An 11,873-nucleotide genomic window follows, 5' to 3' on the forward strand; every position below is an offset into this window, starting at 1 on the left:
AACATATTCCAGGGAGAAAGTTGAGCTGAACACCCTCGTATCTATCAAGGAGATGCGAGAAGTGATTGGGAATGAAAGTCCAACGAACGCCAGCCTATCCTGGAGGTTATGGCCGACTTTTAGATCCACAATTGTAGTGATGTTCATTTCTTCCAGATGGTTCTTTGGACCGACGCCAGAGAGCATTAGCAACTGGGCCGAGTTGACGGCTCCGGCGGCTAGTATGACCTCCTTGCGCGTCTTGGCGCTGTACGTCTTGTTGTTCCGTGTGAAAAGGACGGACGAGACCCTTTTTGTCTGCGGATCTATTTCTATCTTGAGAACTCGGGCGTTCAGCAGTACGTGCAGATTCTGCCGGCGCTGTACCGGTCTCAGGAAGGCTTTCGAAGTACTCACTCTAGTGCCATTCCTCATGTTAGACTGCAAGAGTGAGAATCCAAGCTGGGTTTCTCCGTTAGGATCAGTAATGTTGTAACCGTATGCCTTCCCAGCATCAAGGAACGCATCTGCTAGGAGAGTCTTAAAAGGCACGGAGCTGACATCCCAAAGTCCTTCGTGCGAATGGTACGGTGAGCCACTTAAACTCTCAATCCGATTCCTTTCAGATTTTAGGAAGTAAGGCAATACGTGTTGATATGCCCAGTTGGGATTTCCTTGCCTCGCCCAGTTGTCATAATCATATTGATTTCCTCTGGAATAAATCATGTAGTTAATGGAACTACTACCCCCTACTATCTTACCCTCGGTCAGGGTGCATCTCTGATCGCTCATAGCGAGACAGGCATTCTTTTGGGGCGCCGTCTTAAATTTCCAATTCGCATCCGTGCTCTGAATGTTGTCGACGTAGACTGGAACCTCTGTGAGGAAGTTCTCGTCTCCCCCTGCCTCCAACAGGAGGATTTTCCACTCGGATACTTGTGACAGTCTGTTAGCTATGACGCACCCTGAAGTACCTCCCCCAACAATGATGAAGTCGTACTTTTTTATTTTGAGGAAACTGTCTATTATCGTTTCTTGTATGTAGTTCTCTTTGTATCGGTTCGCCGTTTTGTAGTACCGGAGAATCGAGTGAAAGTACGTGTAGGGTGTAATTGATTGCAGTACTCCCAAGAACGAAGCGAACACGATAAGTTTTAGTCTCAACATGATTTCGACGATTTGTGTAGCCTTTGCTCATCCGCGATGCCTCTCTGAAACAGAAGGAGAGGGAAAAAGATTACACAGTCATATTTACATTTCTAGATCAGCGGTCAGCAAAGTGAGGGGAGGGGGGAATTTGGCGACCAACCTGTGGGGCGCAGAGATTAATTCAAATTGCAATGTTGTTAATCAAAACACTCTTTATTGATTTGGAAACATTACTAACATGTTTAAGTATATCCCGGGTTTCTACTAAGTAACAGGTTAGAATGCAAACTATTTTGGTTAGTAGGCAGTGTCGTCCAGCCCGATCTTAAATAATGTAGCGAGAGTAACATAAATTTTAGGGGTTCTGATAGGCCGTACCCCTAATGTTTATGCAAATCTCATATCATAACCGTTGTCCAGATGTGTATACTTGTTACCCGCTACAGCAAGTTTGCATTCTAACTTATTACTGCCGAAAAATCCATGGCACACCCTTCCAAATTATTAAAATATTCTAATTGAACTAAGCAACATGGATGTAAAATATGAAGAATTATTCAGTGACGATGTTTCTGAAGTGAAGTGAACAATTTGTTCATCGCTAGATTTCTCGCCACCATCAAGACAGTAATTGAAACTGATAGGTCTTTTCTTCTTTGTGAAACCTACAATGTGAAAGTTCCTTTTGGGGATCATTGTAGGTATCTGGGTGTTAATATACGGAAAGATCTTCATTGGGGTAATCACATAAATGGGATTGTAAATAAAGGGTACAGATCTCTGCACATGGTTATGAGGGTGTTTAGAGGTTGTAGTAAGGATGTAAAGGAGAGGGCATATAAGTCTCTGGTAAGACCCCAACTAGAGTATGGTTCCAGTGTATGGAACCCTCACCAGGATTACCTGATTCAAGAACTGGAAAAAATCCAAAGAAAAGCAGCTCGATTTGTTCTGGGTGATTTCCGTCAAAAGAGTAGCGTTACAAAAATGTTGCAAAGTTTGGGTTGGGAAGAATTAAGAGAAAGAAGAAGAGCTGCTCGACTAAGTGGTATGTTCCGAGCTGTCAGCGGAGAGATGGCGTGGAATGACATTAGTTGACGAATAAGTTTGAATGGCGTTTATAAAAGTAGGAAAGATCACAATATGAAGATAAAGTTGGAATTCAAGAGGACAAACTGGGGCAAATATTCATTTATAGGAAGGGGAGTTAGGGATTGGAATAACTTACCAAGGGAGACGTTCAATAAATTTCCAATTTCTTTGAAATCAGTTAGGAAACGGCTAGGAAAGCAACAGATAGAGAATCTGCCACCTGGGCGACTGCCCTAAATGCAGATCAGTATCCATTCATATTCATTAATTCATTCAACGTGACCTTTCACCCCGTTTATCATCTTGCAACATTGTGGAGGTTTTTTGCTGTCGCTCAGGTGGTTAAGGTGCTGTCCTTTCGATCCTGGCTGACACAGAGGAGCGAGTTCTCAACCATTTTGAGGAAAAGTGCAGGAGCAGCACCAGGTAACTAGCAACAAGTGTGGATGTGGGTCATATGACTGTGTGGAGTATTTTACGAGGACGGCTCCTTTATCCATATCACCTTCAAAGAGTACAAGGTCTTAGTGCAGCTGACTTTCCACCCAGAGTAGCATTTTATACCTGATTACGACAGATGTAATTTCGGGAGCAACATTTGCCCTCTGCTATTCTGTTTACCGATGAAGCGAAGCTTACCAGAAATGGAGTGCGGAATTTTCACAATACGCATGTCTGGGCGTATGAAAATCCCAGAGGAGTTGTGCAAGCCAGACATCAACAACTGTTCAGTATGAATCTTTGTGCTGAATAATAGGTGACACATTAATTGGTCCTTTCATTTTCATTAACAGGAGCGTCATACTGCGACCTTTAAAGAAATGATTTACATGGTTTGTTGGAAGACATTCCACTGGATGTAATTCAGCGCCTGTGGTTCATGCACCGCCTCATTTTGCTCTTGCTGCTAGAGCAATTTAACAACAGTGGATAGGGCGTCGGGGTCCGACACCGTGGCCTGCTCGTTCTCCCGACCTCAATCCATTCGACTTCTACTTTTGGGGTCATTTGAAGGCCATTGTGTATGCCACACCTTTTCATAACGTGGAAATGCTGCATCAGCGAATAGAACAAAGGTGTCAGCAGATACGACAGACGCCTGGAATATGGGAACGAGGAGTGAGACAGTGAATGATGCGGCACAGAGACGCCTGCATTACAGCGCATGGTAGCCACTTTGAGCACCTTCTGTACAGAACTATAAGTAGTAAATTACACTTTATCAACACCTGCATAGTGGAGTGGTCTGTCTTGTGTACACCATAAACAATGCCTATAACACGGAAACGAAAGCAAATAAACCATACGTTTACAGAACATGTTCTGCTTGTTGTCAGGTCCTCTATCGAATCCCCGGAGCTTTCCCACATATTTAGTTACATCCGTAATAAATAATACGAGGAACACCGACAACAGAAAGGTTCTATCTTATGGGGCTAAATTGAGGCACCTAGACACTGTTGTTAAACCGCAGTGCCTGTCTGCAGCTGAAACATTGGATATGATTGGAAAAGGTGGAATTGAAGATATCCGGAAAAGAGAAAGAAAAATTCTAAGAAGAATTTCTCATGTAAGAAATGAGGAGTGGAGACTGAAATCTAACAAAGTATTGTATCAAAGAGCAGAAAGGAATGGTTGGATTGATGAGGAAGAGAAGGGTACAGTTCTGTGGACACTTGTTGAGGATGGACGGTAACACACAGACAAAGAGAATCTTTGAATTCTTCAGGAAGAGCAAAACAGAGAGTTGGTTTCGAGAAATGAGGTTACCAAGCTCGATAGCTGCAGTCGCTTAAGTGCGGCCAGTATCCAGTAATCGGGAGAGAGTGGGTTCGAACCCCACTGTAGGCAGCCCTGAATATGGTTTTCCGTGGTTTCCCATCTTCACACCAGGCAAATAGCTGCCTCTGTGGATCCGTGGTAGAGTGTCGGCCTCCGAATCCCAAGGTAGCGGGTTCAAACCCGGCAGAGATAGTCGGATTTTTGAAGGGCGGAAAAAAGTCCATTCGACACTCCATGTCGTACCATGTCGGCATGTAAAAAATCTCTGGTGATACATTTGGTATTTACCCGACAAAATTAATTAAATCTCAGCCATAGACGCCCAAGAGAGATCCGGTTTACTCTGTCTGCCATCTAGCGGATCGAGAGTAAAACGGAACGTCGAAATTAATCTCTGGTGATACATTTGGTATTTACCCGACAAAATTAATTAAATCTCAGCCATCGACGCCCAAGAGAGATCCGGTTTACTCTGTCTGCCATCTAGCGGACCGAGAGTAAAACGGAACGTCGAAATTGACGAGCAGACAGCCAGATGGCGTCAAATCGAAATGTCTGCACACGGTAGCTGAGGCCATACGATTATTATTATTATTATTACCAGGCAAATGTACCTTTTTTTTTGCTATGGGCTTTACGTCGCACCGACACAGATAGGTCTTATGGCGACGATGGGATAGGAAAGGCCTAGGAGTTGGAAGGAAGCGGCCGTGGCCTTAATTAAGGTACAGCCCCAGCATTTGCCTGGTGTGAAAATGGGAAACCACGGAAAACCATTTTCAGGGCTGCCGATAGTGGGATTCGAACCTACTATCTCCCGGACAAATGTACCTTAAGACCACGGCCACTTCCTTTCCACTCCTAGGCCTTTCCTATCCCATCGTCGCCATAAGACATATCTGCGTGGGTGTAAAGCAAAATTTCAAGAAAGATTACACTTTCAAACCGCGGCAGTTTTATGGTGCAGGGGTTCCGTGTCATTGAAGCCTTCAGGGGGCACTCATATTAGATAAGCCTGTATGTATTTGCTACAACTTTTAAATGAACAATAATTTCATCATTATCAAAAGTTTTTAAAAATATTTACCTATATCTAATAAAGAGAAAAGATTTTGTTGACTTTCAAATACATTATAGAACTTCTTCCTACCCGTAACTGTAGCAGAAGTGTCCGCGATTTCATCATAACAGATATGATTCACTATGATAATACATCATAGTACAATGTGATTTTATGTGGACAGTTAGACGTTAATACTCACAGCATTAATAGTTAAAAAAAATACTGTACCAAAGTTTATACAAAAATGTAGATAATGTTGGCTTTGCTGCTAACACACACAAACTGAAACGCTCCATCTATATACTAAGAGTTTTGTAAGCTTTGGCAAATTCGTCCATCCGTTCTACTGGCCTGATTTGATTCATTTTTGTTTTATTGTCTCCGGCAGTATCTGCCGGTGAATCATGAGACATTGATAGGTCTCTAAGTTCGGCCAAATTTGAGAAATCATAACATTAAGTCATTAAATAATGATCACTCCAATAATTGCAGGCGAAGTTTACCCTAACCCGCAATACATTCTGTACTTAGCAGGTTGCTAAGCGACTAACACTTTGCATGTAGCCATGTTTGATTACTCCCTGTCAAGCCAGAGAGTATACACTTCCTCTGATTACGGAAGAATACTATTGCCTGCTGGATACTCTTTGATTTTCTAACCTTTCCCAGCTTGCACATATATTCAGTAACTTACATGCTGCTAAGAGAAAAATGTCTACGTTAAAACAGACCCCATCATGACGTTCCCCTTAGATATTATCTGGGAATGCCTGTCGGTGGGTGACCTAGCTACACTAGAAAGAGTGAAGGCCATGTGTCTTAAAAATGTTCTCTGGCTGGCAAATCAATGCTTCCTCGAGACTAACCTATGATCTCACAAGACAGCTGCTTTATATAGAACTGCGAATTAAAAATTTGCCATTGCCTTCTATGACACAGTACCAAGCTTTATATAAAAAATGCAGGATAAAAAAAGTGATTATATGGATAGATTTTACCAAACAGACGACGTGATGACGTCACTGCGTCATACCATAATGCGCTTCTTCTTAAATGTTCATAAAAGCATTGAAAAGGGCAGGCAAAACAATATGCCTACGACAGACATATCAAGACGAGTATCTGACCTATTTATAACGAAAGCTGTGGAGCAGAACGAGTCATGTAGTAATTAATAACATTTTATCTGTCGTATTTTCAGTCCATGCGTTAACGGTACTTGGAGTGTCTTCCATGTAAGGACACAACCTTACTATTTCTTCCTTGTTAATACTGAAGGTAGTGATTTATTATTTTTTCATGGCACTACAGCTCTTGAAGAGCCTTGGCCTACCAAGCGACAGCTGCTCAGCCTGAAGGCCTGCAGATTACAAGGTGTCTTGTGGTCAGCACGACGAATCCTCTCGGCCGTTATTCTTGGCTTTCTAGACCAGGGCCGCTATCTCACCACAATTCTAATCACGTAGGCTGACTGGACCTCGAACCAGCCATCAGGTCCAGGTAAAAATCGCTGACCTGACCGGAAATCGAACCCGGGGCCTCCGGGTAAAAGGCAGGCTCGGTACCCCCACACCACGGGACCAGCAAAGGGAATTGAGCCAACGGCACGTGGTGTTCCCAAGCTGTCACCCATCCAAGTACTGACCACGCCCAATGTTGCTTAACTGTGGTGATCGGACGAGAACCGGTGTATTCAACATGGTATGGCGGTTGGCAGTGATTTATAGTTAGGTATTTTCTAACTGTTGGGTTCGATTCAGTGTCACTAACCGTACAGTTTAGATACCCTTCTGAGAAAAGGGAGGTCCTATACTGAAGAAGAAAGGAGGAGAAAGAATGAAAATATACCGGTAGAGAGTGAAGGCAGAGACGACTAAAAATATCGCAAAGATTGTTATACGTGGTCCATAGACCGCCTAAACAGAGGAGAAAATGTACAGTAGTGCAAAATTGTCGTAGTAAATAATGAGTTGACATTTTACAGGCGAGGCAAATACCTAAAGCAGTGTATTTAACTATAAAGCTGGAAGGGTACAGTGCAAATGAATTGACGCTATGCTTTCAATTTATTGATGTACTGCATGTTTTGCGGCTGGAAATCAGTTAGCGAATAGAGTGAGTTTTATTTTGTTTACTCCCCACTCGCCGAGATTGGAATGGCTCTAATGAACTGTAGACCGCAATGTATTGCATGTAGAAGGCAAGAGTTCACGTGTACGCACTAATTGCTTTTAAATGGGAGTTCCTTGGCCCTTTTGTGAATAATACGTTGTACACAACGGCACAAAGTTTTGTGCCTCATTTTTCCTTCATTATGTCCGTGCATTAGTGAAAGTGTCGGTCTCCTGATGCCTAGATCGCAGGTTCAGACCCCGCTGAGGTAGTCGGATTTTTAAAGGGTCGAATACCGACTTGTATAACATCTCTGATGGCACATTTGGTGTTCACCCCAGGAAATTAATAAAAAATCGGGAACGGGTCGTCCAATAGAATTCCGGTTTCTCCGACATCTGGTGGAGTAAAACGGAACATCGGAATTGATACGTAGGCATCCTAAATGGCGTTGAATTAAAATAGTATCTGAGTGTATAGGATTCTTCTCTTCTTTCGACTATAGACCACGTTAATTCGAATTCAGCTTCATCTGTTTCTGGGTTTTAATCCTCGTCCAGTTCTCCTCCTCCTTTCGCTCTGCAATCTTACCCTTTCTTCTGTCCATGGCGCTTGTGTACGGGATCTGTTACTTGAAACATCTTGGTGGTCTGGATGTTCGACCTGTAATCATCCCTGTTGCTGATTTTCGTTCCTTTTACTCCAATTTCTTCCAGGTCCATCTTCGCTTCCTGATACCAGCGCACCGTAGTTTTCCTGATCTCAAAATATCGTATTTTCTGATTGGTCAGTCTTCCAGGGTTCATTCTGTAGATATGCTCCAAGGACTTGGCTCTGATCTTCCGTATTTTATCTGAGATCTTTTCCATCTTGAGATGTAATTCTTGGTTTCCTTTCTTTCTGTATGATTCATCCTCTGCTCTTTGGGGTCCCAGTATCTTCCTCAGAATCTTTGTCTCAGCTACTTCCAACTTCTTGACCAGTCCTGTTTTTTTATCAGGTTCAACAATTCAGCTGCATATAAAGCCTCCGGTCGGATGACTGTCTGGTAGTGTGTAAGTTTTGCTTTGATCGTGTTGTAAGCGTTCGTAGTTAGTTTATATGCCAAGTTCATCTTGTTGATTCTCGAAAACAATGCCTCTATTACTGGCAGGTTATTGTCTATCCACTCCTCCAGATATTTGAATTTCTCCACTTTCTGAATCCTTTCTCTCTCAGCTGTCATCCATCTGGGTGCCATGTTGGTCATGTATTGTGTCTTCTCGAAGGAGATCCATAGGCCTTCCTTACGTTCTTCCTGGGGAGTTGGGCAATTTGGTTCCGTGCCTCCTCTATTATTGACTCTGACAGAACCAGAATGTCATCCGCAGAGGCTAAACAGTCAACTCCAATTCCTTTGTTCTTGCACCCCATTCGTATACAGACTCTTCCTTGCATTTTTCGCCGCCACTCTCTAATCACTTAGTCAAGAATAACATTGAAGAGAATGACATTATTTGTTTATTTATTTACTTATTTATTACCCTGCTGATTTTTGTTGTTTTTTGCATGTGTTTGGAATACCACGGTCAGTATCCCTGGATACGTACAAGGGTGTGCTATAGTGGTGCAGTCTCTTAGTCGTACTGTTCGTATGGTAGTTGATTCGTTCCTGGCTGTAGTCGTTGCCTTTTCTTTGTGTGGCTTAATCCTTGCAGCAAATATGCTTTAAAATAATATAAGGCTCTTGTTTGGTCATTTTTGAATGAAGTAAAATGTACACCAGCAACAAAAAAGTCAAAGCTCAAAACAATGAAATCGTTAACGTAACCATAGGCAAGAAGGCCGAGAGGATTCATCGTGCTGACCACTCGATGCCTCGTAATCTGCAGGCCTTTGGGATGAGTAGCGATCAGTTGGTAGGGCACGGCCCTTCGTTACTGTCGCGCCCTGATGTTTTGGTTTTTAACGTAGAATTACGTTCCTCGAGAACGGGGATGTGGATGAAAAAAAAATTAAGACGTTTTTAGTGTTTGGGTAGAACGCATATATCGCCGAAAGTATTCGACTTACGATTATGTTTAATGTCTCAATTGACAGTGAAAAGAGGAGGTTACCTGCTGAAAAACTTCTGAAACTTAGCGCTAATAAAATAACGCTTTAAATTAAGGTACAATATGTGCTTAATATATGACGTCACACGCATACTGTGTTGACTCGCGCGCTCAGTTGGAGGTTAGCTGAAATAGCAAAAGCAATTCAATAAGTCTACGAAACCGTCAAAGCCCTGCGGCCATTACAGTAGTGACAGCCTGCCGCCAATTTTCTATGTTTTATTTAGGCCTTGTCTGTGACTGTGAATTAATTCTTTTTAAATGATTAAATCTGTTACCAGTCTTACAAAGTCAGCATTTACAGAAAAGCAAATGCAACCACTACAACTATACAGCTATGCCACCCAACCTCAGGGGAAAAAATGCAAAATATTTCGAGCTTCGTAGAACATGAAAATCACCATATCCTGAAGAATATAGGGCTGAAGCAAATAGATTCATAAAGCAAATGGGTACAATACATTTGGTGAGGGGGGGGAATACTGACCCGCAACACATGTATCACTCAGAACGAAAATTCGTTGATATAGTTCATGCAATACTGAATCCGGCTCCGTGGCTAAGTGGTTAGCGTATTGGCCTTTGTTCATAGGTTCCTGGTTTTGATTCCCTGCAGGGTGGGGAATTTTAAACAATAATTAGGGGGGGGGGACTGAGTGTATGTGTCGTCTTCATCATCATTTCATCCTCATCACGATGCGCAGGTTGCCTACGGACATCAAATCAAAAGACCTATACCTGGCGAACCGAACAGGTCCTCGGACACTCCCGGGACTAAAAACCATACGCCATTTCATTTCCATTTCATGCAATGCAGAACCTTACATGACAGAACCTTTCTGTTGATGTAGATGTTGATTCCCATAGGAAACCTAAAATATTTGTCCTGAATGAGTAAATTTATAATACCAATATAATAGTCCGTTATTGGACATTATAAATTTTCCAGCTAACTCATTCTTGGTTGCCTGCGTTTCGCACTCGTGTGCTAAGTTAGGCTCGTCAGTTGGGACTTAGCACACCACCCAAGACGCAAGGCTAATGCATCGCTAAAATCCCATAAACACGTCTGGACTACGTACAAGTCGGGGCATGTCACTATTTCTTTACATCCCCATTTAGTTCTGCAAACCATGTAATGGATCAATACATTTATAACCTGAAAATTACCAATTCACTTTCACGATAAGTTGGAAGTTGTTAATTTCGTAATGGAGTGTCGCGCACGCGTTTTCAAATAAGACAGTTGTGAAATTTAGTTGTGATACCTCATCCTGTAAACTAGCCTTAAAAGTTGCGAAGTTCAAACCAACTTTCAATGGATTTTTTTCATGTTACCTCTCTCAATACTTACTTACAATGATTTCCCCGGTCAGCACTGGAGCTGTTGGTTCTGCTGTGAAATGTTCGCGAACGTTGTTGCTACTTTTATAATGAGCCAAAGCCATTCGTTGGCCCACATTCTGATATTTATAATAGCAGCCCATTGTAATTTATTGGAACTGTTAATATTAATTTCGTGACTCTTTGAATAGAATAGAGTTTCCTTTATGACCCTGTTCATATTTTGTGTTTTGGCTTCATCACACGCACAGTCCGTGAAACTAGAGAAAATTACCCATTAACTTAATTAGAGAAAAATAAATAGGGTTAGCAGTGCGCAGTTTAAAAAAATGGTGAATTGCAAAACAGCTTTGCAAATTCAACCGTTCTCCGACAAAAATTAGCTACATCTTTCTCCACATTTGAAGTTATGTTCTGTGGAAACAAAGAATTGATGTGCACATAAGTGCGACTGGCGAATATTTGGGCTCCAGTAAGATAACGCCCACATAATTCGACGCCATTGTGCAAAGTTTGTATAAATAGCAAAGATACAGCCGTTTAGAACGCGCTGTGAGCTTGTATTCGGGAGATAGTGGTCTCGAACCCCACTGTTGGCAGCCCAGAAGATGGTTTTCCGTGTTTTCCCGTTTTCAGGCCAGGCAAATGCCGGGGCTGTACGTTAATTACGAGCAAGGTCGCTTCCTTCCCAATCGTAGCCCTTTCCTATCTCATTGTCGCCATAAAACCTATCGGTGCGACGTAAAGCAACTTGTAAAAAAAGTTCAGTTTATAAATTTATCTTCTAGTTGTTGCACTAGTACACTCTTATATCTCTGCCAGTGTCACCTTGCAGTGGTGCGCCCGTGCGTGTTTTCAATAATGACTCCACTGCTTGCTCCGCCATGCTCTTTCCACCTGAAAGTCTCTGCCAGCCGCTGCTTTATATGGAACTTTGCTTGCAGCGTGGAGAGGTAGTTTTTTAGCATAAATATAAGCGTGGCTGGTTTACCGTAGGAAAGACGTGTTCGATAAATACGCTGTGAGTGATGCACATACAGTTGGAAACAAAAGTCTACGAAAGCTGATCAACAATGACACTCCTCCTACTTCAATGCACTTTTTATAGCGTCTCTGTCAGTCCTTGAACACATGCTGCAGACCATTCTTTGTCAGGTCCTTGAGAATCGCCTCACTTTTCTTGAGCACTGCTACAGAATTCTCAATCGGAATGCCTCTAAGCTTTGCCTTTAGTGATAGGAATAAAAAAAATACAGGGT

At 42.4% G+C, this 11,873-nt stretch overlaps 1 non-coding gene across 1 annotated transcript; it reads right to left on the reverse strand.

Moving 5' to 3' along the window:
• Window positions 1-6,661: 6,661 nt before the first annotated feature.
• Window positions 6,662-6,780, reverse strand: LOC136886886 (5S ribosomal RNA). Its single transcript, XR_010861857.2, has one exon. It is a non-coding gene; the product is annotated as a 5S ribosomal RNA (ribosomal RNA).
• Between the last annotated feature and the right edge of the window lie 5,093 nt (window positions 6,781-11,873).

Source organism: Anabrus simplex, chromosome X (assembly GCF_040414725.1).
Source record: "Anabrus simplex isolate iqAnaSimp1 chromosome X, ASM4041472v1, whole genome shotgun sequence".
Taxonomy (NCBI): Eukaryota; Metazoa; Arthropoda; class Insecta; order Orthoptera; family Tettigoniidae; genus Anabrus; species Anabrus simplex.